The sequence below is a fragment of the Mytilus galloprovincialis genome, chromosome 2 (genome assembly GCF_965363235.1).
Source record: "Mytilus galloprovincialis chromosome 2, xbMytGall1.hap1.1, whole genome shotgun sequence".
NCBI lineage: Eukaryota > Metazoa > Mollusca > Bivalvia > Mytilida > Mytilidae > Mytilus > Mytilus galloprovincialis.
The window spans coordinates 37,101,284-37,129,187 of NC_134839.1; the positions used below are offsets into that span (position 1 = coordinate 37,101,284).

A 27,904-nucleotide genomic window follows, 5' to 3' on the forward strand; every position below is an offset into this window, starting at 1 on the left:
CAATTATACCACATCTTCCTTTTTATATATAAATATATATTAACAAAGTTGACCTGACCTAAAAGGTGTTTCTTGGAAACCCGTTCTGATCATAATTGTTTTCATCCTAATGGAACAATTGTCTTTAATGAACTTTTGATATAAATCGACTGATTATGACATTTTACGGTTTGAGTTTACAGTAGAAAATTTTTTTCAGATGATGTTGCTAAATACAGTGTGACTGATCACCGTACTTATTAATTCGACTTATATCACCTACTAAGTCATATGTTTTTTTTTCTTTTCTCGTCAAACCGTAACGTCCCTTCAATGATAGCATCTCCTGGCTTTGTTTGAACGGTTATCTGATAATCAATACAAGACTTCATGCGATCGCCATATTTATACGTCTTTTTTATTGCTTGTTCTCTGGTCTTTCCGTATTGCAGCACTTTGTCTGACGGTATAACAAGCAAGGCATATTTTATGGACTTCAAGTACAATTTTTCACAAACTTCAAAAGACTGCCGTAAATTTTGGTTAATCTTAGATACAAAAGCATGACCAATTTCGATAATTGTCTTATTTTGAATATCTAATGTTGTAAGTTTAGAACAAGTACATCAATTAGATAGGATACCAGCTTCATCACAAGTTCTGTTTTCGGGAATTTCATTAAGTAAGCTAATTGATCTGTGCTTTGTCACTTGCTTTTTCTCAATTCCATTAAAATCTAAAATATGTTCTAATGTGGCAAAGATATCGAAAGGAGTTGTAAGTCTTCTTGCATTCATCTGTAAATTTCTATGAACGTCTGGATACTTTGTAATGAACCATTTTTCTGGCTACAATCAAAGATTGCTATATCAGGATGATCTTCAGCTATATCCCTTTGCAGAATAATTGTTCCATATCAAATTATAGTTGTCCATTGGCGCCAACCTTACTGATTCTTTCCGTGGTAATTCATTTACATATTTTCCCGCTGTCATCGAAACTATATTTGCAACTTTATTTTAGCCAAGTAAATCTATGGCGTTTTGTGTGTTAACTAGAAATTTCCAAGTTTTCTTCATATAGCTTAACATATTATTTCTAGCTATTGAATCACTACTCATCATCAAAACATTTAACTGCTCTTGTCAAGTGTTAGAAAACTTAATGGCTTTTTTCACATCGATTTTCGAATTCTTCTTTTAAATGAACAAAAAGAAGAAATTTGTATACATGTCTAGACCACCTCCAGTGTAGCATTTAACACGAATGAACTCATTTGATATATCAATACGATCTAGGAATTCTTTACTTTCGTTTTTAAACATAAGAAAAGTTGTGGTGACGCTTTTTGTTATATGGCCTCCAAATGACTTCATATTTGCAGTATTTCATTCTATTTTTCGGTTGTGAGTTATTAACAGATTTCCAATTTATGCATAAAGTATGTCCATTCGAGAATACTACATCATTTATGACGGCACACTTTTAGATTGTTCCATTTCTGAACATGTGTTTAACTGATTTATCAAACGGATCTATACACGGAATTTTGCAAGCTGTTATAGTTTATAATCGTTCGTTTGATTCTAGAACCTTGTATTGGGTTAATCGAAAATGCTGGTAATATGCATAATAAACGAATATGAAAACTAAAAACTTAAACATTAAACAAAGGGAAATGCATTGTTCCCTCATGGTTTGATTGCTACTGATAACAGCTCTTGCACTTATGTTTTCACTGTATTTTTAACAAATTGTGTTTGGTATCTCCTATATAACTGAGTAAAATTGATTCGTTGATTAAGTGATTAATCCAGCTTAAGCTTAGCATCCAAATTTTCAATCTTTCCTGAAAAAAAAGAGGATTTTTAAATATTTTGTGAAGAAAACTCATAAACGATACAGGTTTTATAATTTGTTACGCCAGATGCGTGTTTCGTCTACATGAAACTCAACAATGGCGCGCAAATCAAGACAGTCGGAAGACCAAATAAACTCATCATAGATACCAGGACTAAATTTTATATATACGCCAGACGCGCGTTTCGTCTACAAAAGACTCATCAGTGACGATCGAATCCAAAAATGAAAAAAAGGCCAAATAAAGTACAAAGTTGAAGAGCATTGCGATCCAAAATTCCTAAAAGTGTTGCCAAATACAGCTAAGGTAATCTATGCCTGAGGTAGAAAAGCCTTAGTATTTCATAAAATTCAAAATTTTGTAAACAGTTAATTAATAAATATAACAATATCAATGATAATTCATGTCAGCACAAAAAGTGCTGACTACTGGGCTTGTGATTATATTTGAAATAGTACAGATCCAAAATTTGAAAATTAACAAAACATTAGTCATTTTATTCGAATCGAATCGAATATTGAATCGATTACAGCAAAAACTAAAATGTATTGATCGAATACTTTTTTATCACATCTGGATTACTTTATAAAATACTTTGATGAAATATTACCATTTTTAACTGAAACAATGCATGTATTCATCACATTTTAGTATAGATAAGTTGGAATGTATTAACAAGATTTCTGAGTTTATCAAATGTCGTATTTGTATTTAGTGTCTCAAGCTGTATCATGATCTAGCAGATCTCCTACCAAATTTTACTGTGTATCCAGATTTTGAATCAATTGACTTCACTGTCTTCAATGCTTCAAATGCAACGAAATTGTCAATTCTCCAACAGTCAGGTCCGTATACTCCACAAAGAGTCAAATTGAAAATATAGATTCTTACATTGCAACAAGTGTATTACGATATTTCTCCACTCGAGACAGTTAAATGTTATTATATAAAGTCCGAGGCTTGTCGAGCTTTTTAAATGATTAAAATTTAACTGTCAACAGTGGAGAAATATCGTAATACACGAGTTATCGGAATCTGTTTCTCTAATGATTTTAATCCTTCTTTTTCAAAGATTTTCAGAAATTTGTGTTCTTTATATGCGACGTCATCAGACATGGTTGCCTTTTTTCATGACGTCACAATAGAAAAAATCAGCAGAAAACAAAACATTTGAACGTCATAATCAAATTTCGACTAACCATTTACCGAGAACAGATATTTCACTAGTGAGGAGAGATATTTTTCTCACACCGATCAAGAAATGTGAAAATATCACAAAAATTAGAGAAACAAGCATTTCATTGCCACTACCGGGCTTAAATTTTGTTCCACTCCTCATATGGTTAGTGTTTTATTACTAATTATGTATCAGTGCTGTTTACTACTGTCATGGAACTTATTATTAACTTTTGTATCAAAGCTTATGAAAATAATGGTATTAATTATTTTATGAGGGTTAAGAATTATTGTTATGAGTTACAATTTATGACAAAAATAAGCAAAGACCCATCGAAACAACATCTGATAAACAAATTTAATAATACTTTTAGATATTTGGATGATATTTTGGCTCTCAATAATGACGACTTCAGTATGTATATTAAGAGCCAGTCTGCCATAAAACCATGCAAAATCTCAAATTTCGTCCAAATTGGTAGTTATAACTGGGCAACATTATATATATTTCCAAAATCTTTGGGTATTTAGGAGTTAAGATAAAAAATTTTTTTTTGTAAATTCACACTATTTTTCATTTAACAGCCTTATTTGCATATTTGTGAATTATTAAAAAAAAAATGCCAAAAAAATCACCATATTTAGGTACTTTTTAAAGGTCTGGATAATTGATATATCTCTTAAATATAGCATTATCTTGTTATATTTTGCAAAGAACATTATAAAAAAAAAGAAAAAATGCATTTTGACATGTTTTTTTACCTTTTGGCAGGTTGCCAGAGAGGTTCGTGCAACAGATGTATTAGATAACTTGCATGTAGTACATGTACTCAGTAGGTGTTTTCTCTCAAGATCATATTTATTTTTTTCAACTTTTAGGATTTTTTTAAAGGTGCATATCAGTTCTAAGACAAGTAAAAAAGATTAGCCTGGCAAATATTGGGAAATTGGTAAAAAAATGCTCCCAAATATCTATAAAATGCACTAATTGTAATAGTTTTTGCCGCTTAATATTTTAACTAAAACTGATCAAAGTAGACTTATATTACGGACAATAACTTTAGTTAAAGTGTATAGATCTTTATGATTTTTTTCAGAAGGTTCAATACCACAAAAGGAAGGTTTGGATCGATTTTGGAGATGATGGTCCCAACCGTTTAGGAATTAAGGGCCCAGAAGGGGCCAAAACAAGCATTTTATAGTTTAAGGATAATAACTTGTGTATAAGTATTTCAATTGCTCTGATATTGTATCACAATGTTTAAAACCACACGTAGAAGGTTTGGATTCATTTAAATGGGTCATGGGTTCAAAGTTAGGAATTAAGGGCCAAAAAGGGGCCAAAAAAACAAGCATTTTTCTAGTTTCAAGACAATAACTTGTGTGTAATTGTATGGATCTCTCTCAAATTGTACCACAATGCTCCATATAACAAAGGGAGGCTGGGATTTAGTTTTGGATTAATTGTCCAAAATATGTAGGAATAAGGGGCCAAAAAAAGGGCCAAAAAGAAGCATGTTTCTAGTTTCCAAAGAATAAGTTGGGTTTAAGTATATGGATCTCTCTGTAATTGTACTACAAGGTTCTATACTTATTAGGAAAGGATGGGATTGTGTTTAAGGGTTATTCCTTAAAGGGGGTTTCAATAAATGGGGGGGGGATTTGTAAACAATTTTCTAAGGGATTTCTTTTTTTTTCAAAATTTTCAAATTTCAAATTTTGAAAATTTTCAAGAAGAAATCTTCAATTGCACAGTATTTGTGCAATAGATTTGTTGATCTTTGACCACATTTATTTTGTAACAAAAACCTTTATTTTGTCAAAAATGCAATCACAATCCAAATTCAGACAGCATCAAGCTTGAACATTGTGACCAAATTGTATATATTTGTTTAGGGGCCAGTTGAAGGACGCCTCAGGGTGCGGGAATTTCTCGCTACATTGAAGACCTGTTGGTGACCTTCTGCTGTTGTTTTTTTCTATGGTCGGGTTGTTGTCTCTTTGGCACATTCCCCATTTCCATTCTCAATTTTATTTAATTTGCCCCAACTGTTCAGGGTCCAACCACTGCGGTTGTATAAAGCTGCGCCCTGTGGAGCACCTGATTTTCACATACTTTCAATTGATGACAGTCTTTTAAAAAGCTTGTTATATGAAACAGAGTGTCTATTAGAGCGTATGTAAAAAAATGTGGCCATTTTTTTTCATCTACGGAAAAAGTTTATATGTGCATATATAATGTGCCATATAAAAGTTTTTGATTTATATCTCAGATTAAATAAAGATAAAAGAAAGACATTTGAGGTGACCCTACTTCTTCAAAAATCGAAAGCTTTTCCAAAATTATCTTGAATGTTCCCTCTCCAAAGAACATCTCTTTCCTGTTTGCTGATACTTTGAGATTTTGATTTTAAGTCCCCAAACGTCTAAGTGGATTTAGGTTTGCACTGCGTTTGTCTGTCTGTCAGTCTGTCTATCTGTCATTTCGGCAAATCAAGACTTTTTGTGCTTGTAGATTTTGATTTGATATTTGGTTTATTGATTTATCATGACAAGTTACAGGTCGAATTCATTATTCACGCTTTAAGCTTTTCTCTTTGTTCAGTTGAAGCCCTTTCTCTAGAATTAAATTTTTGATGAAATACTTATTCATTAGAAGATTTCTGTTCAAACGGAAATAACTCATTTTTTTAAAGACAAAATTACATTTTGAATGTTTTTCCTTTTCTTTGGTATTTACTGATTCAGTTTTGTTCCAGTCTGATATTTGTGTGCAGAGTTGTGGTCTATGGACATAGGAAATTCACTTAGATAGTCAGAATTCAACAAGTTTTTTTTTTGTTTTGCTTGAAGATTTTGTCTCGATATTTTTATGTAGTTTACACCATGACAAATTATAGATCAAGTTAAAATTTTGTTCCATTACAATGAATTTGTAACGGGTTGGGGACTATGTATTGTCATGTATTACTCACAGAATGCTTGTTTTTATCCAAAAAAATTCTGATGCTGCAAAATTGTTTAATATTTAGTTAAAATAGATATTGATGACTTTATTATGTTAAATTTTTTCAGATCTATCAAACTTTTACTTTTTTTGCTAATACCTTCATCATGTTCATTCATGACTAAAGTATTTAGACCATTTTGCACGTTTTTCTTTACGGTAGACCACCATAATATTACATGTATATAAACAGTAAAATCTTACCATTTTAATGACAATATAAAAAAGAAGATGTGGTATGATTGCCAATGAGAAAACGGTCCACAAGAGACCAAAATGACACAGACATTAACAACTAAAGGTCACCGTACGGCCTTACACAATGAGCAAAGCCCATACCGCATAGTCAGCTATAAAAGGCCCCGATAAGACAATGTAAAACAATTCAAATGAGAAAACTAAAGGCCTTATGTATATAAAAAATAAATGAAAAACAAATATGTTACACATAAACAAACGACTACCACTGAATTACAGGCTCCTGACTTGGGACAGGCACATACATAAATAATGTAGCGGGGTTAAACATGTTAGCGGGAAATCCCAACCCTCCCCTTAACCTAGGACAGTGGTATAACAGTAAAACATAAGAACGAAAAATCAGTTAAAAAAGGCTTAACTCATCAGATGGACAAAAATACAAGTGGACGTGGCCGGGTAATTGTATGTCTGCTCAACAGTTTAACCATTTATCTGTGTATATTTGTTTTTCTACAACCGCAAAAAATGAAAAATTTTGGTCGTTTATTGGTATGACGTTGCCGTTGGCATCGTCGTCGTCATCCAAAGATATTTGGTTTTCGCACTATAACTTTAGTATAAGTAAATAGAAATTTATGAAATTTAAACACAAGGTTTATGACCATAAAAGAAAGGTTGGGATTGATTTTTGGAGTTTTGGTCCCAACAGTTTAGGAATTGGGGGCCAAAAAGGGTCCAAAATTCCTAAACTGTTTGATTTCATTAAAAAATGAATTATTGGGGTTCTTTGATATGCAAAATCTAACAGTGAATTTAGATTCTTAATTTTTGGTCCTGTTTTCAAATTGGTTTACATTAAGGTCCAAAGGATCCAAAATTAAACTTATTTTGATTTTAACAAAAATTTAATTCTTGGGGTTCTTTGATAATGCTGAATCTAGAAATGTACTAAGATTTTTTATTATGGGCCCAATTTTCAAGTTGGTCCAAATCGGGGTCCAAAATTAAACTTTGTTTGATTTCAACAAAATTGAATAAATGGGGTTCTTCAATATGCTGAATCTAACCATGTATTTAGATTTTTAATATTTGGGCCCGGTTATCAAATTGGTCCACATTGAAGTCTAATGGGGTCTAAAATTGAACATTATTTGATTGCACCAAAAATTGAATTCTTGGGGTTCTATGATATGCTGAATCTAACCATGTATTTAGATTTTGGATATTGGACCATAATAGGTAAATGTCAAATTAAATTTTTTAAATTTTTTAAGTTTAAGTTCTTAGACCACACTCATTCTGTTGTGTCAACTATTTAATCACAATCCAAATTCAGAGCTATATCAAGCTTAAATGTTGTGTCCATACTTTGCCCCAACTGTTCAGGGTTCGACCTCTGCGGTCGTATAAAGCTGCATCCTACATGTGGTTATGAAATAAATTTTATTGCAATTTGAAATATTTGTGTTTGTCTCAGCTGGTAGTAATAGGCCATCTGTATTTTACATGTCTTATTCCCAAGCCTCAAATTGCTTGAGATTACATTCTAGGAGGAAACTTAACATTACTGTTATGTCCACTGTTCTCCCAGAATTGACATAGGTAGCAATACACAGTTAGGAAAAAAACTTAAAATTGACACTCATAATTTTTAAACACCCTCTTTCCCCTCCTGTCTAACAAAGAAGGATTTATATGTGTGTTATGCATGTATATACTTATAGAAAGAGAATCTTCCATAGATTTGATTTCTAATGGTCATAAGGGTGAAATATAATCCCTCTTGGGTGTAACCATGGCAACAATCTGCATTTCTTAGATACAAAATATAGCAAAAAAGGGGGGTGAACATGTCACAAAAGTCTCCAAAATTTGGTCTAAAGGAAAATTTCAATCAATTACTGTTATACCTTTCCTGAATCCATAGGTTTATATCTATCAAGTGGTCCCAAAAAAATCATATGCTTATCTGCTCGTTTTTCCATAAAATTGAATTGAAAAGATCGAGCGCAAAATCTTTGTTGATAAACACTACAATAATGTATGGACCTATGAACGGTACGGATAGGAAAATACGGACTGTCAATCATATAAATGGCCTATAAAACATGTTAAAAACAATCTTAATGTTCATATAAACCCACTAAGAAGGCTATATTATTCTTCAATTATCTAAAAATCAATTTTATTGTACAAAAACTTTCATATTTAAAAAATTCACAGGGGCCATAATGCGAAACTAAACTTCTAACTGTGTATTGCTACCATAGGGATAACGAACTGGTTCATGTCAGCGTCACAAAATTTCAGTTCCAGTTTTATCAGGAACTACTAGGAGTAGTCTCTTTATATTTGACATAAAGCTTTATCACAATATACAAAATATAGCACTTTTCTAGGAAAGAGGCACCATTCTATGAAATTCACAAAACTATTAAATCTTCCTCTTTTCTGGAAATAGATAACATGGATGTACAAGGCTGCGCAGTTAGTACAATTTTGTCTACATTCTCATACTATTTTAGAAAAGAAAATACCCCGATTTCATCTGAAGGAGACGTGCTTAGAATTTTTAGTACTTTTATGATAGTATTTTTGTCTAAATTGCAAGGGGTTGCATTCATGTTGAGTCTCTATCTCTTATATGTTAGACAGTTTTATGAATCATTATCACATACAACATGTTTTAAAAATTTAAGACTGAACTCAATTGTGGCCACTTTGAATTTAGACAAAAAAGCGTCTAAAAACTAGACTATTATAAAATGCTAAAATTGTGAAGAACTCATGATGATATTACCTGATGAGTGTTCATAGTATTGTAAATAAAACAGCCCATTTTAAGTTACTAAAGTAATTTACTTTTGAAAAAGTTAAGATTTTAAACATATGGTAAAAATGCTCAGTGTAGGGGCAAAAAATGCAAAAAAGCGGTTTTCCCGGGTTTACTCCTTTAGTATATTTTATAATTTAAACTAAGTTAAACTTGGTTTATTCAATTAATATAACCAGTAAACATTAGTTCAGTCATTATTTTTCTTATATTTTGACTATTACATACTTTTAAAAAGTTTCTAATGAAACAGATAAAAAAATCAAAAAATCGGCAAAATGGCCATCACGCCTATCTTTAATTATTATTTTCTCGTAAGAAGGTATCATTTGCCGAGCACCATTTTCTTGCATTTTGTAGATAAATATATTAGCTTCATGAAATATTACATTTTATTGAAAATAAAACATGATCTTACAAGATTCAAGCCTTTAAAAATATACAAATTTTGCTGAATCGGCACTTTTTCAAAACCATGCAATTTCAACCTGTTAGTAGGGGCATTGAGAAATCTCACAACTTTTTGAATTATCATAATTTCCTTTCATTTTCAGTTGTTAGTTAAGACATTTGTTATCATTAAGCTGTATTTTTTCTATAAAACAAAAAAAAAACAGGTCAAAATACCCTAAAATAGGCTTGAAATGGCCATTTGTCAGTACAGAAATAGACAATTATCGAATGTTCGGCATACACAAATAATGGCTGAATATTTTTTCAAAATATTTTGCACAAATAGTTATTACATATAAGGTATCTAAAATACAAAATATCAGTCTGATTGGAGTATTTTGGATTTGGACCATTTTGCATGGTTTTATCACAGACTGGCTCTTAATGAAATTTATCCTGTTGAACTTACTTTAAATAAAGCTAATACTAACAATCACCACTGCCCTTTTCTCGATTTTGATATCTATATCACTAATGGAAAGCTGAATACTAAAATTTATGATAAAAGGGATGATTTTTCATTTCCTATCGTTAATTATCCGTTTTTAGATGGTGACGTTCCCTTGTCACCATCTTACGGTGTTTATATATCTCAACTTGTACGATTCGCTCGTGTATGTAACAATGTTTTAGATTTTAACGAGAGAAATTTATGTATTACTGAAAAATTATTACACCAGGGTTTTCGATATCACAAACTAGTCAAAACATTTACTAAATTTTATCATCGGTATAAAGACATCATTCGTAAATATAGCTCAACATGCAGACTTCTAATACGTTCAGGTATTTCACATCCAATTTTTTATGGTAATATTCTTTATAAAGCACAAAGGTGTCAGTATTCACCTCAGAAACTTACAAAACCTTTGAATAGACTTATTAAGAAGGGATATAATTACGATACTGTTGTCAAGTCATTAAAGATTGCATATTTTGGCGTTAATATTGAGTCACTGATAAGGTCTTTGCATCGGAACTAAACACATTTATTCTAAAAACAGTTGTTGGCATGACACGGGTTATGTTCTTCTCATATATGTTATGATGGTATGATACTAAACCCCTAACGGGAAGGATTGTGCCTGATGTTCATATGATGAAATCATAATCTTTCAGTCAGTTTAGTTGAAGTCTGGAGCTGGCATGTCAGTTAACTGCTAGTAGTCTGTTGTTATTTATGTATTATTGTCATTTTGTTTATTTTCTTTGGTTACATCTTCTGACATCAGACTCGGATTTCTCTTGAACTGAATTTTAATGTGCGTATTGTTATGCGTTTACTTTACTACATTGGTTAGAGGTATAGGGGGAGGGTTGAGATCTCACAAACATGTTTAACCCCGCCGCATTTTTACGCCTGTCCCAAGTCAGGAGCCTCTGGCCTTTGTTAGTCTTGTATTATTTTAATTTTAGTTTCTTGTGTACAATTTGGAAATTAGTATGGCGTTCATTATCACTGGACTAGTATATATTTTTTAGGGGCCAGCTGAAGGACGCCTCCGGGTGCGGGAATTTCTCGCTACATTGAAGACCTGTTGGTGACCCTCTGCTGTTGTTTTTTTATTTGGGCGGGTTGTTGTCTCTTTGACACATTCCCCATTTCCATTCTCAATTTTATTTAGAGGTGTAAGATAAAATTCATGCTTTTGATGGTCCTTTTAATTCTGTTGAAAGTTACATTTTTCTACTCTCTACGCTACACTTCCACGCAATTTTTTTAAGAAAAAGTTTTCAGTTTCAATTAATTTGAAAAATCTAATTTTCCTATACACAAAAAAATCTAATTGCAAATTAATTTGTTGTTACTTGTTTGAAGCCTTTTTCGGTAACAAAAAATAAAGTACGCTAAATACACTTACTGGAAACATATATGTATGTTTCGGCGATAAAGTGCATCGCTGGTAGAATGTATTCCTATGGGCACTGACTGTGCCCTTTTAATAGCAGATTTAGTCCTGTATTGCTATGAATCTCAGTTTATGACCAAACTCAGTAAAGACACGTCATTGTTACATTTGGTTGATTCTTTTAACAATAGTATTAAGAATGCATGAATTCAGTGTTTCAATAGCCCAAGCGTATATTGCTAAAACCATTTAATTAATCACAGGGATGACCCCGAAAGACTATAGACGGCTTAATTATTTAATAATCTGAGGACAATCAATGAACTATTACATCTGATTGTATTGGTTGTGTAGGTAAAGGTAATATCTTTGGTTAGCTTGCTTTCTAGCTGAACCGTAAAGTCATTATAAGATAAGGTAGACTACCTACCTGTCGAAGTAGCCTAGTCCTACAGACAGATATATTGGTTATATGTCGGACTAGTCTACTCCTAAAGGAAGATAGTTTATGTAACATAATAATGACTTCACGGTTCAGCTAGCAAGCAAGCTAACCAAAGATATAACATTTACCTACACACTAAATGCAATCGGCTGTAAGAAAATATAAGTTAAAGCGTGTATGGATAGTAATGTGAACATGTTGAATGATTTACGTTATTCAATGAAATTATCCCACATTCTTACTGTTTATAATTGATCATTCTATTCAAGTGTTTTCGATTTCTTTTTTATCATTTAGATAGAAAAAAACTAACTCGGTTTTTAGATAAAAAGTAAAGATTTCCTCTCCTCCACTTAATTTCGGATTTAAATTTAATCTCTTGCAACATGATTTTTTTCAAACTCATGATTTTGTAAAATATTATACATACAGTTTTTTTTCCCCTTATGCATAATACTTTAATTTCCGTATTTGTACGGGCATTTTGTTAAGCGGGTACTCGAAAACGTATTCACTATCACATACATGGTCACACTTCATGTAAGATAATACACAAACGCGAAATTCATTTTTTTATTACGTATACAAAACGTAATTTAAACAAATGTTCAACTCATATTTTAATTCCTTTTCATATATAATTTTATGCTCATTAAAATGAGAGAGGGAAAATATTCGTAAATAATAAGACTGAATATAATTATAATGTTCATATTTTTCATTACTTCTTTTTCATCTTTTTAAAATCATTATTTAAAATAAAAGAAAATATGTACACTTATGACAGTCATATCTTAAAATAACTTTGATTTTCATTCTATGACATATCATATGATAGTCATAAGATGGTCATAGGATTTGTCCTAAGTTATATCTTATGACATATCTCATGATACTTTCAAAACCCTGGCCCCTAGTGTATACGTATTCATTACATATTTCGTACAAAATCAATTCACCGTAATCAATTTTATCATTCAATATTGCAGCTTGTTTTAACCTTAATAATCTGGAAGAATAAATGAAATTTTACGGAAATGGATGGTATCAAAACCAATTTTAAAGAAAAAAGAAAAGTTTTGAAAAGTTTATAATTTACCTTATACTTTACATATAATACGTTCAACTCTCTCAATACTCAAGACTGATATTGCATTTGATATGTAAATGTCAACCTACCAGATATAAAGGAACAGTTTGCATTTTTTAGGCAGGTTGGAAAATATAAACAAAATCAATCCTTTTCCAGATTGTAAATTTTAAATGTGTCTTTTACATTTTTTGTACAATATAAATTCAATTTGTTATAATTTGTTTAATTTCTTTATTAAAAATATCTGAGGAGAAACAATGACCTATTAACCAACTGCATGGCATTGCGTGTATGGATAGTAAGGAGACGATGATTTCAATCGAGTTTACATTCCAACAGAAGCTTTTTCCGATTTTTTTGTGTTACAGAATGTAAAATAATTATAAAACATATGCAACCGATTAAATCGTTGACCTGGCGTTCACAATTTGAATTTATTCTTCTTCTTGTACCTTAAACTTGTTTCACTTATAAGAGACATTGTTTAGGATTAAAATTGTGTACTCGATTTAACTTTACTTTTTATATCACCGCTTTTGGTTTCCGTTTACATTTCCAAAAAAACCACCTGACTGATAACGTACAAATAAAACCAATGTATGTTACCTTGAACAATAATTATCTATTTTATATTTACAAATGGCGTACAAGAGACCATTATAGTTTGAACAAAAAACCCGAAAGGTAATTTTTCTTTGTAATCTCTCATTGAAAATTTCGTATTTATAGCATGAAAAATGATTTCGTTAATTTTCATGTCGAAAAGAAGAAGGATTGTGAAGAAGAAAAAACCTGTAAACCAATGGATTATTTAACGATAATTCGGTTATTGTCGTCTTAGACTTGAATGTATATGTGAATGTATATGACGCTGTCGTGTTGTCCCTGTTTAATAAACAATATGATAACAGTTGACAGTTGTTATCCATTCATTTGATGTGTTTGGGCTTTTGATGTTACCATTCGATTATGGACTTTCTGTTTTGCATTTTCCTCGGAGTTCAATATTTTTGTGAATTTCCTTTTTCCTGGAGTATCAAGTATATAACAAAAACAAAATCGCCCTAAGATTTCTTGAAGTAAAAAGTAAAATCACAAAAAAGAGAACGCTGAAGAAAATTCAAGTTCTTGATCAAAAGCTCATACACCCCAAACGATTTGATAACAAGTCATTTTCCTTACTTGGTACAGGCATTTCTTATGTAGAAAATGGTGGATCTAACCTGGTTTTATAGCTAGAAAAACTTTACACTTTTACGATAGTCGCATAAATTCTACTAAAACTATGTATGAATATGCTTTAACTCTGGTGAAATCTGTTACTGCTGAGTTTGAGAGTCAACCATATTCGAAGTTTATACGGTAACATCAGTGATAAAATTAACAAACATGGCTGTATACATTTCAGGAAATATCATAGACAGTACTCAATCTAATTACCTTGGATTACAGATGGCTAGCCAAGGAGAAGGCTCAAATGCACAGATACCTACTATTAATATCGACAAAGTAAAATTGACCTTTGTCAAAAAAATAAAAATTCGTCCAGGATTAGAAAAGGGAAGTTTCACTGGTATTTGCCAGCTTCCAGATAAGACAGTAGTGCTGGCGCATTGTGATATGGCAAACAACAAGGGAAGATTATATTCCATTGAGTCGGACGGCACAACATCATCATCCAAATGTGAAAATGCACCATTTGGAATAACCTTTTTTAATGATGAATTGCTTGTTTCATATCAAAAAAAAAAAAGAAATCGGAATGGTAAACATTTATGGTTTAGAAACGTACGACACCTTTGCTAAAGGATATGAATTTCGAGGAGTATCAACAAACGGAACTGACATTGTTTCAATTTCAAAAGGAAAGGGAATAAGTTTTATCAGTAAATCGGGTTATATTTATAAGAAATTTCCTATCAAATCAACAGACAAAAAGGCTTTCATTCATTTTGATAAGGAATATATCTATTTTACTGACGTACAAGAACCGTGGATAAAATGTATGAGTACCATTGGAAAGAGGGTCTGGCTTTGTGAATTGTCATACGAACTCCCTTACGGATTATGTACCGATATGTACGGTCATGTATTTGTTGCAGATAGAGTGAACGGTGATATTCTTATTGTTGCAGCCGATGGATCAGAATATCGCTCACATTTTATAGAGGAAGTAGAAGAGCCTACTGCGTTATACTTTGATAAGGAAAATAGTCAGCTAATTGTGGCAAACAGATTTAAAAGTCCCTGCATATACCAATTTACCTACAGATGAAAATAATATACACTGACAGTAACTCAATAGGTTCGAAATGTCAAATAATAATAATCTGTAAACTGCTTTATTCACATGGCGACAAGGTCATAACGCATATTCACTTTTTAGTCATTTATTTTTAAAGTGGATAATTGTGCTAATACGAAATTCCATGGGGATCAAAGTAATGTACCATGTTGAAAATAATTGTTAAAAGTCTAAAATACATTTGCCTAAAAATCGTAACCTGTGTACAATATATGTACCACATAACCCTAAACTTGTTAACGTACATGTGTTTCAGACTACCAGATTCTTTTTTTCTTACAAGACAAAGTTAAAAGTACAAAGAAGGATATTTTTACATGTAATAACATACAGATTCTGCGCATGACAAGTTTGGACAAAAAGAGCAAAAAGGATGAGAGATTGATCATTAACCTGGGGAACATATTTCCATATGGATAATTCTGATTAATTTACACAAAATTTTCAATACTCGAATATTAAAATATAAAATAAAGTGCCGAATTTCAAAACGTTTAGTAGTACTCGGTTTACGTAGTAAGGCTTAAGAAAAGCTCTTATTCTTTCAGTTCGAACTCTACAATTTATAATATAGTGAAATTCATCACCTATCTCTTGAGAATTACACAGTACCTTTCCTGTCTAACAATTCCACGCCGTCCACCCGTTTCTATGTCGTATTACCTTTACCAGTGTAAATTTCATGATTTCAATGTTTTCCATAAAAATAACAATGAAGGTACTAAATTCTTCTCGAAGGGAAGAATAAATAGTACTAAAAAAAAGATTTGGTGAAAGCAAATTGATGTCTGAAAAAGACATTCTCTGATGTATCGAAATAAAAAAGGAGATGTGGTATGATTGCAACTATCCACCAATTTTCAAATGAACTCGATACAAACAATTGTAGGACATGCACCGTAACAATAAAAGTAAACCAATACTATATGGTCGGCAATAAAAAGACTCCACATGAAAAAGGTGAAACGATTCAAACGAATAAAACAAAGGTCCAATGCACACCAATAAAATGACAGCAAAGAACCAACGACACCAAATAAACTACAGGCTTGGGATAGGCACATACAAAATGTAGCGGTGTTCCATATGTTTGTGAGCGCTCAACCATTCACTTACCTGGGAGAATGCTTTTACATCACAACATATAAGTAACAAGAATGTGTCCATAGTACACGGATGCCCCACTCGCACTAGCATTTTCTATGTTCAGTGAACCGTGAAATTGGGGTCAAAACTATAATTTGGAATTAAAATTAGAAAGATCATATCATAGGGAACATGTGTACTAAGTTTCAAGTTAATGTAACTTTAACTTCATCAAAAACTACCTTGACCAAAAACTTTAACCTGAACTTCGCACTATCATTTTCTATGTTCAGTGGACCATGAAATTGGGGTCAAAACTATAATTTGGCATTAAAATTAGAAAGATCATATCATGGGGAACATGTGTACTAAGTTTCAAGTTGATTGGACTTCAAAATCTACCTTGACCAAAAACTTTAACCTGAAGCGAACGGACGCACGGATGGACGAACGGACGCACGGACGGACGGACGGAGGCACAGACCAGAAAACATAATGCCCCTCTATTATTGTAGGTGGGGCATAAAAATCAGTTGCAACTGCCTTTAAGGAATAGAGCGATACGAGGTACAAATACAATTGAAATCATTGCAGATAATAGTTTTTTTTTACAGTATATTATTAGTCACATAATGCATATTTTAAGTTTTTGTCTTGTCGTACACATGTCGTTTGTTAATCAAAGTTGTGACATTCACAGTGTTGTTTCTTTGGTGAGTTTTTATAAACATTGTAAATGTTTTTGCATATAAGGTCTACTCGATGAAACTAAATGCTGCTTTTATGTCATTTCATTTATTGCTTAAATCATATCTAGCTCTGCAAGTAGAGTTATACACACAATCTGTAGGACGAGTGAACAGCAAATATTGGCTACAGTCTTTATACAGGATATTAAATAAATGGCGAGATGTCGTATATGTATAGAGAACAATCATGCATAATATATAACCAATCGTTTGATTTTAGGTCCAAAACAGCTGCAAATAACAAAGCATTGTCAACATTTATGTTGTTTACATTCTCATCCTTAGTCTAATAAACGTTCTCATTTTCAATTGTACCACATCTACTTCTTTGTACATTCGAATATTTTGTAAGTGATTCAATTACACATGTGATCTTTTTTATAAGTATTGCAATGAGGGTACTAGTTTTCTATGTTTAGTTTTCAATTTATGTTTAATCCCATGTCGGGGCCTTTTATTGACGACTACACGGTAACAGTGTTACTGTTTGTAAGTTTTCATAGTGGTTAAGATGATAACACAATGTTGACTGCTGTAAACTACAGCCGCTACGAGGTACTAGTAGACTGGAAAAGGGGTTTCGGCAAAGTATCAATGATTCTGGTGTATTCATTACATATTTCGTACACGCCGGATGCCACATGTACTCTTCTGGAGCACCCAAGTTCATGTTGCTCAGTCTTTAGTTTTCTTTGTTGTGTTTCGTGTACTATTGTTCGTTTTTTTGTCTTTTTCTTTTTAAAACGTGACGTTATCAGTAAATTTCAACTTATGAGACTTATGTCTCTTTAGTATCGTTAATATATCATGTCATGTCATTAGCAAAAGACCAACAGGCTTCATTGGTATGCGTTTAAGCTAACGACACTTAATTGTTAAGTAAAAACTATATGATGTTGTTTCCAGCTCGACATACGGATATCACGGATCTCAATATATGATACACACGTCAAGTAAGTAACGAAAATTCAACCAAAAAAATACGGAATTGATCCCACTTTACCTATTACTTTGAAAATAAACCTTCGAGTGCAAACGTTCAGAAGTGTTACGTATATACATGGGTAGGGTGGTATGAGTGCCAATGAGACAACTATCCATCCAAGTCACAATTGTAAACGCAAACCATTATATGTTAAGGTGATTCCTATAAAATATTAAGCGATTTTCTAATGACCTTTAATATCAGCATAGTGCTAAATTGACAACATCTGTTACAACAAAAACGATATCAGTGTATTTGGCCATTTGTTCTATTCAAAATTCAATTAATTAATTATCTTGAAGGGGGTTAACTTTCACATGAAATTTTATAATTACCGATTTGACTTTGAGTTTCATATCTGATTTATACTAAACCGTTTATCGAAATGTCAAAAAGTACAGAACAAAACAATAAAAAACATGCATTATCTTAGTGTGTCAGCACGCCACGCGTATTTTAAGGCTTAAATTCATTTGATTAATCACAGAGATTGCCCCAAAAGACTATAGAAGGCTTAAAATGTGATGTTGACAAACCTTAAAGTATAAGTAGCATAATTGTGTACCAGCCATTTTGTCTATGTACATTTAACATGTTTAATATCCTCTTTTAGATTTGAAAAATACTGTAAACCATCTGTTTACCTGTTGATGAATGTTTTTGTTATACAAATCATTCGTCGAAATGGTTTTACTATGTCGCTAACTAACAAACTTGACATAAAAGTCCTTTGGAATTGTTTTCAGTTTTTAGTTAATTGTCTCCGTTTTATACACATCAATAACCTCTTTAAAAATGTGTTATCATGGAGAACATCAGAAAGATGTGGTACGATTGGCAATGATACGACTGTCCATCAGAGAACACATGATATTGAAGTTAACACATAAAGAAGATTTAAGTGCTTCCTCTTCGAAGCCTCAGTTGCACTTTGACACGGAATGATGGGTAGTTATGCAAATATTTAGGGACTCCATCGTAATAGTTACTATGTTTGGTCATTTTATATTAAAATAGCAATTAGGGTGGAAATATGTCAGTTATTTTTAGAAAGGAAAAGCAACCGCCATATTTGTATCTTTCAAAACAACAACGTCACTTGCCATTTTCAGTTGTTTGTTGTTTTTTTTTTTTTTGTAAAATCAAATCTCCGAAGAAGGAAAAATAGCATGGTCTCCTGTTAAAATTTCCTATATAACTTATTGATGACAAATGATGCAAGTTTAATTGTCTTTGAAAATGAATTTCTTAGATAATCACACGTACTTTACACACGATGTAAACACATTACCGAGATGGTGCGATACTGTCGCCGTCTTATGAAAATCGCGAAAGTTGCCCTTGAATTCTTGTCTGTTACGTAAATATCATATGGAAGGAGGCGCAGAACTGACGTGTGGCTTTCCCACTGAAAATAATTTGGAACACGGGTAAGTTAAAAGTAATTTAAATTCAAAATTTAAACTACTAAGTGTTTCCCTATATGCAGACAAATTATGAACAATTTCTTCTTGTATCTTTAATTTTGTTTTAAGTCTTTCTTTTTAAAGATTTCTCGTTATTTTGTATAGCAACTATTCTACGATTACGTTTCTGATTTTCAGGGACGATTTCAACTTCCCAATTATCAATTTCCCATTTCTCAGCAGTAACATACCCTCTGCCCCTTCGTATGGTGTTTACAATTGTTTACAATTGATACGTTATTCTCGTGCTTGTTCACACTATACGGACTTCATATACAGAAGTGTGCTCCTTACACAGAAACTGCTTCAACAAGTTATTAGGAGGACAGATTAAAATTGACACTCCGTAAATTTTATGGACACCATCACGAATTAGTTGATCCATACGATGTGTCTTTGACCAAACTAGCTAAGGACAATTTTACCACATGGTAGATTGTGGTTTGTCATTACGTCGTCTAATCTTTTAATTACCGAACGTGACTTATTCCTGATTGTGACTGTTTTGCTGAGTGTGAATTCGCATTACTATAAGACGTGTTACGGTACTTATCTATCCCAAATTTATGTATTTAGTTTGATGTTATATTTGTAATTCTCATCGGATTTTGTCAAATTTGTTGACGTCTTTTCTATTATATTCATGTGTTATGGTAAAGAAAATTAATCACTGCCTTCATTTATTAGATTTGATTTTGTTCAACGTAATCTGAACAATGTTTTACGTTTAAAGTTAGATTCAAAACAAACCGGACATATATATAATATAGTTAATTGCTATTAATAAGTATTGCAATGTGCATTGTGTTTAAATGTAATATCAGTATTTAGTTCTATTATAATCTTATATCAATCCTAATTCTATCTTATTTTTGAGATATAGTTTTTCTAATGTGACGTCATTTTTGTGCTCTTTCAGAAATTCAGATGTGACGTAATTTTTGTGCCTTTTCACCACTTCGTATGTGACGTCATTTTTATGACTTTTAGCGTTGAGGCCTGGACTAAGTCGGGTGTGTCTATTTTCTGTATTTTTTGGTCTTTGTACTATGTATTCGGGTTTTGTTTTCTTTAATTAGTTTACACTTCAGTTTTATAAGGTATATCTTTTATATTCATTTGATAAAATTTACTGTTTGCAATAGCATAAATTGTTCTAAATAATAAGGATGTTCTTATCACAAGCAGAAAACCCTTGCCGTATTTGGCACAACCTTTTTCAACTTTTGATCCTCAGTGCTGTACAATTTTGTACTTTTTTTGACTTTCGAACTTTTATATCTGGGCGTCACTGGGAAGTCTTGTGTGGACTAGGCGCGTTTTGGCGTATTGAATTTTAAACCTGATGCCTTTTGTTATCTATTATTCATGTGTTTCTTTGCCTAATACGTTCTCCTATTTATTTGTATTGTAGTCCTGTAATACATTTTTGTATTATGTTGTCATTTTAATGTTATATTTAACATTGCCATTAAAGTGCGAGGTTTGGCATGCCACAAAACCAGGTTCAACCCACCATTTTTTTCTTTAAAAATGTCTTGTACCAAGTCAGGAAAATGGCCATTGTTATATCATAGTTCGTTTCTGTGTGTGTAACATTTTTACGTTGTGTTTCCGTTGTGTCGTTTGTTTTCTCTTATATTTTGGTGTGAATTCACATTACTATAAGACGTGTCACGGTACTATTCTATCCCAAATTCATGTATTTAGTTTTGATGTTATATACGTTATTCTCATCGGATTTTGTCTAAAGCTTAGTCTGTTTCTGTGTGTGTGTGTTACATTTAATGTTGTGTCGTTGTTCTCCTCTTATATTTGATGCGTTTCTCTCGGTTTTGGTTTGTTACCCCGATTTTGTTTTTTGTCCATAGATCTACGAGTTTTGAACAGCGGTATACTACTGTTGCCTTTATTTCAACTTTTAAAGGTCGAAAGTTTTCAGTGTACACATTGTTCATTTTTACACTCATAGAACCTTTAATTCACCTATACAATTCACCGATATGCGTACAAATTGTTGATTCGACCAAGGGATTGGTATATTGGCAATTTAATTTAAGGGGCACATATAATCCTATTACAATTGCTGCCTTCATAGTGAGGAAAAATGGTCGCTATTCAAATTAGCAAACTATCCCAAATTTTGCCATATTTTGTGTTTCTGAATCCTAATTGTGAATGTATTCTAAAATTCATAATGAAATATTGTTTAAATCAAATATAGCGAAATGTCAGTCTTTGGCGGTCATCCCGATGGATAATTAGATGGCTTCTAGACTAACATATACACGAATTCTGATACATTTTATCGAGTTCATGTATGTTGTGAATTGCTTATTTCAGACTTATTTTAGTTTGGATATACGTTTTAGTATGTTATGAATCAATTATGAAAATTGAAATCAAATCGGTGTACAAAAATTTGACAGTTAATGCCCCTTTTATCGTCTATGGTCAGTTTAATACACTAAGATCGATTTAACATTACTTTAGTTGTGTAAGAACTAAAATGGCAATCAATAAACGATTATGTAAAAAAAATATTTTCTTTTCCAACTCTTGTTACTGTAACAGAAACACGGAAATTGAATATCCTAAAAATATTCTTAAAAGTATATAATTTGCTTTCCATCAACAGAAGGGTTGCTAAATGTTTTGTATTATGAATTTTATGTTATTATATTTGATTCCCTAGTTAATCACAATATTTTGGCTAATTCCGATGGGTTGCCGGATGTTTTTGTTTACGGAGAAGGTCTCAAAAATTTCAACTATTTACAAATATATAAAACGAAATGGTAAGGAACGTACGGAATAAGCTAGTCAAATAGTCCCAGCATGTATTGTCACTTCTAACCGCGAAGATTCAGTTTATTTTCTTTTTGTAATAAAGGAATATATTCAGTGCCAATATTAACAACTAAATTTAAGATTTCCAGAAACTTTCCAAATTTATATGTTATTTAACTACATAATGAATAAACACGTGACTTTGTACACCACGCAATGTACAATGATATAGACGATACCATATTTCGTTAAATTTAATAGTTCTAAATAAAAACATAGCTTCAATTACTTCTATCAAATATAACATATTCTTGGCTAAGTGATTTCAATATTGAAATAGATAAAGTGAAAAGATCAGGGGCCTGAATTAAACAAAATTATCAGTCGACTCCCAATATACCTTCTACTTAGTGGACGACCATATTATTGGGTTTTTTTTATTTATTTTTCGGGGGGGTTCCGTACGATGTTTTACAAGTTATTTCAAATACAGTTATATCCTCCAATTGGTTCATTAAGTACCAGAATATTCAGTTGTATGTTTTCTTTGTCAGATAAATAATTAGCGGTGTTTACAAAGTCAGATTATACATTTACAAAATTTCTTGCCCAATCCCATTCCCTACTTATTACATTCTAGTACTCACAACGGAGACATTATCGCTTGTGGCGTATACTTTTGATCTAGAACTAATTTGTAATTTAAAAACCCGTAACAGTTATAGTGCCTAACAAGATTTTGTGAGGTAGACGAAATTGACTTTAAAACGATCGTATTGACTTTTGATGTGCAGAAATAGGCAGATCGGACATATTTTGACTTTAGTTACTTACTTCTTAAGTTTGGGATTAATTGTAATCAACATATTCCAATGAGACTGAAAAATGCTTTTTTTATTATGATAAATAATAATTTTACCTGCCGTAGTCGTGCGTAAAATATATTTCGGTATTTCTCTTACGAAAATGACTTGTTTAATGGAACAAAACGTATTATTTGTAAACTTTCTCTTTACTCTTCACAATAGGCTTTTAAAAAATAACCTTTCAACTGTATATTACGAAAATTTTGTGAAAATCGAATAAGTGGCAATTTTTACCTTTCATACCTTAACTTTCATTGATAAAACATAATATTGACTCGTCCAGTGTCCAGTTTGGTCATTTTAGTTACCTTACACATTCATGCACGTTCTAATTAATCAATTGTCATGTATGAAAAGCATAAACAAGTTTGAAGGTAAACAAATAACAACTTAATCCAATCGCCTACGATTCAATAACAATGACCAGTCCACATCATAAAAATGTATAGGGGTAAACTGGGTAGGGAGAAAATGTCAGATATATTAAGTTCATTATTTTGCAATAACGAGTAAAAATTTGTTAACCAATAGATTTGTTATAATTTCATAACATGTCGTTATGTATTGGTATAGTTTTTGGATCTTTCATTAGCGTATTTAAGGCTGTAGAAAGTCTGGCCTTCAAAAGTCAACATAATCATTGACTTTATAAAGAAAATTCGCCTTTTTAAAACATTGAATGTTTCACAAATAATACGCGACAACAAAGCAAAATCATTTCTTAAAACAAAGCAAAATCATTTCTTAAAACAAAGCAAAATCATTTCTTAAAACACTGCAAAAAAAATAATTCTGATTGATGCAGTGGTATTGTCATAAATTGCACTGGAGTGAACAGTGGTACATCAAACGTCGAATTCCCTCACACAATGTTATCACACACTATAGTTTATTTTTCAATATTGTATCTGAAACGTGTTTTATTTACAATATCATTGTTTGGGTTTTAAATTTTGTACTCGATTTACCTTTACCTCATTAATAATGTTTTGAACGCTTTTAGTTTCTTTTTGCATTTCCAAAAAACTTACCTTACTGATGACGTACAAACCTTTAACAAAAATACTGTGTCACCTTGAACAAAAATTATCTATTTTATGTTAAACTTTACAAATGGCGTACGAGAGACCATTATAGTTTGAAAAAACGAAAGGTAATTTTTCTTTGCAATCCTTCATTGAAAAAATCTATATTTCACTACTTGGTACATATTATTATTCAAATAATTTAACTTTATCGTTTTTATCTTCCAACATTATGACAATTTGCATTAAAAAGCGGGCATTCATATTTCAAAAAATGATACCGGAGCCATGATTCAGTCCCTTTAATGCCATGAACTGTATGTTAATGTAAAAGGGTTATTTTTAGTAAAATTAAATTTGAAAGATAAAGACGTACTTGTTTCGAAATCTTAACTCTAAAGTTTCAGTTTTGCTATTTGTTAAAGGCCTTACGTTGAAGTACAGTTGTCCTTTGTTCCAGGTGAGCTACTAAGCTACTCATCACGGCAAACATTTTGCGAAGTTTCTTTCTCGTAAGCGCACGGAAATTGTCTACGTCGTTTATATGTAATTAATGGCTTACCAACAAATACTATTTGGTTTTTCATTTAAAAACAATGACATTGTTATACAATCTAAAACCCTAGAGACTATTGTGTCATCAGTCTCCATATCATTATTGTGTAAAACAAATTTACATAAGATTGCAATTTAGACAACAGCAATCTCACGAAATCCAATAGAAGTGAGAATGTGTGCTTCGGCGGGGAAAGATTTGTTTGATAATGATAGACACTTTAATAAACTGAAATGTGAATAACAATGAAGTGATGATGATGTTGTGTGGTGATTCTAATATGACGTGCTTCTTTCGCTTTATGAATAAACCCAAGCTCTAAATCAGAATAATGAATTTTATCAAATTGGCATGCATTTAATATATTTCATTTACTTAAAACACTTCCAAACTCTTAAATGATGCACATGTTGTTACTAATTCATTTATTATGACTGTAATTGCATTTCGAAATTGACATTTTTGACCTAGATACAATAGCCGTTCATGCTCCCTCTGAAAAATCACAGTGCCAGCTGTTTGCTACTTTACAAACAAAGAAGAAAGGTTCATGGAAGAATCGCTTTACCCTTATACACATCGGACATAGAAATAACCTTAATTGTCCTAATCAGAATCGAAATAATTGATGCAAGCTATACTTAATTGTAGTTTTAACATGGGTAGGCATGATATTCGTGATTATTTATGCCCGAGCGATAGTGATTAAATAAAACTGCACCAATTGTTCTTAAACAGATGAGAATTTTGACAATTAATGTCGCTTCAGGGATGCACGGGAGCAAAATATTTGAAAAACAAAACTTATAGAAAATAATTGATAAAATCTAAAAGAATTAAGTATTGCGAAACACTGTCATGAAATCTGTGCTCTGCACGAGGAAGATACATTCCTTCATTTCAAATGACTTTCTCTGTTTTACGATTAAAAGATTAAACAGACACTACCTTGTTCAATTAATAATTTATTTGTTCTTTGTTCGAAAGCGCTTCATTCTAAAAATGTGTGCACGGGTTAACGCTTTTACAATCCTATGAAATTTCTAAAAGATGCATTCAATATTGATAATCACATATTTTCGATATTATCATGAAAACACAATTACTATATATTAAGTTTTTCTTCTATTTATCTGTGCACTTTATTGTGGAAACGTGTGTCATCATGACTGTTACGATTCATTTTGAAATGAATGTTATTTTCAGAATGACGCGAGATTGATGTTATCCAATCAAAATAAAATATTATAATGAAATATATATCTAATGCAATTATTAAACAATATGATAACGGGTGCACCTCCTAGAATGTCAATTAGTACATACATGCACCCCATATAGTATGATGTTTAAAAATTATATAGCTTTACGACCAAAAGAAGATTATGGGTGGGTATGATTAATTATTGTTATGATTAAATATAACTCGGATACAGTCTGTTACTTCTGAGTTTGAGGGTCAACCATATTCGAGGTTTATACAGTAACGCCATTAATAGAATTGACACAAATGACTGTATACATTTCAGATAATATCATAGACAGTTCTCAATCTTAGTATTACCTTGGATTAAAGATGGCCAACCAAGCACAAGGCTCAAATGCACAGATACCTGCTATTAATATCGACAAAGTAAAATTGACCTTTATCAAGAAATTAAAACTTCGTCCAGGATTAGAAAAGGGAAGTTTCACTGGTATTTGCCAACTACCAGATAAGACAGTAGTGCTAGCGCATTCTGATATGGCAAACACCAGGGACGATTATATTCCATTGAGTCTGACGGCACAAAATTCTCATCAAGATGCGAAAAAGCACCATATGGAATATCTTATTTTAAAGATGAATTGCTTGTTTCATATCCAAAAACACAAGAAATCGGGATGGTAGACAGCGATGAATTAATAATGTATAAAACTTTTGCTAAAGGATATGAATTTCGAGGAATATCAACAAACGGAACGGACGTTGTTTCAATTTCAAAAGGAAAGGGGATAAGTTTTATGAATAAATCGGGTTATATATATAAGGAATTTCCTATTAAATCAACAGACAGAAAGGCTTTCATTCATTTTGACAAGGAATATATCTACTTTACTGACGCAGAAGGACAGTGGATAAAATGTATGAATACCATTGGAAAAAGGGTCTGGCTTTGTGAATTGTCATATGAAGTCCCTTATGGAGTTTGTACTGACATGTACGGTAACGTATTTGTTGCAGATAGAGAAAACGGTGAAATTCTTATCGTTTCGGCCGATGGATCAAAATATAGCTCAGAATTTGTAGAGAAAATAGAAGAGCCTACTGCGTTATGCTTTGATAAGGAAAATTGTCAGTTAATTGTGGCAGACAGATTTAAAAGTCCATGCATATACCAAGTTACCTATAGATGATAATAAAATACACTAAAAGTAACTCAATCGGTTCGTAATGTCAAATCAGTATAATACTTATTCACATGACGACATGGAAATAGTGAATATTCATTTGTTTGTCATTTATTTTAAAATAAAACATTGTTAAAGAGGAAGATTGTACTAATATGGAATTCCATTGGGATCGAAGTAATGTACCATGTTGAGAATGATTTGTCATCCAAAGTCAAAAACACATGTGCTTAATTATTATCGTACAATATAGGTAACACATTACTTGAACCTTGTTATACAGTGTATATACAAAAAAACAAGATTTTTATAAATGCTTGCTAGCTTAAAAATGACTTACCTTACATATTACTCTTTACTTTTCATATTTAATTTCTGTTCAAATTCTATGTCCCCATTAGTAAAACAACTGATTAACGTACTAGTGCCGACAAAGCATAAGTTCTTGTCCCTTTGTATCTAAGCGATTACAGAAAACGTCTACTGATAGTAATCCAGACGAAAAATTAAGTAACATTTCAAATTAAACTAACCATAGGATTCGTGCTTACCTGAGCAACATGACTAGCCGACCGTGCAAGGGCTGTATAGCCAGTCAAGGTCGTTAAAAACTACCATTTGTTTGCAACACGACTACATATGTGAAGTAGGATCTGTTAACCCTTCCAGAGCTGCTAATATTACTCAGGGTGTCACCAGGGTTCTTGTTGCTCAGTCTTTATGTTTCTCTGTTTCGTTTTGTGTATTGTTTTTCTTTTTGTCGTTCTCGTTTTATTTCCATGTCAAT

At 31.9% G+C, this 27,904-nt stretch overlaps 2 long non-coding RNA genes across 2 annotated transcripts; one reads left to right on the forward strand and one right to left on the reverse strand.

Moving 5' to 3' along the window:
- Positions 1 to 107: 107 nt before the first annotated feature.
- Positions 108 to 27,874, reverse strand: LOC143063515 (uncharacterized). Its single transcript, XR_012975029.1, has 2 exons — positions 27,458 to 27,874; positions 108 to 1,828 (listed from the first exon to the last, which is right to left on the reverse strand). It is a non-coding gene; the product is annotated as an uncharacterized LOC143063515 (long non-coding RNA).
- LOC143063514 (uncharacterized) lies at positions 24,166 to 27,260 on the forward strand. Its single transcript, XR_012975028.1, has 2 exons — positions 24,166 to 24,298; positions 26,256 to 27,260. It is a non-coding gene; the product is annotated as an uncharacterized LOC143063514 (long non-coding RNA).
- Positions 27,875 to 27,904: the final 30 nt, after the last annotated feature.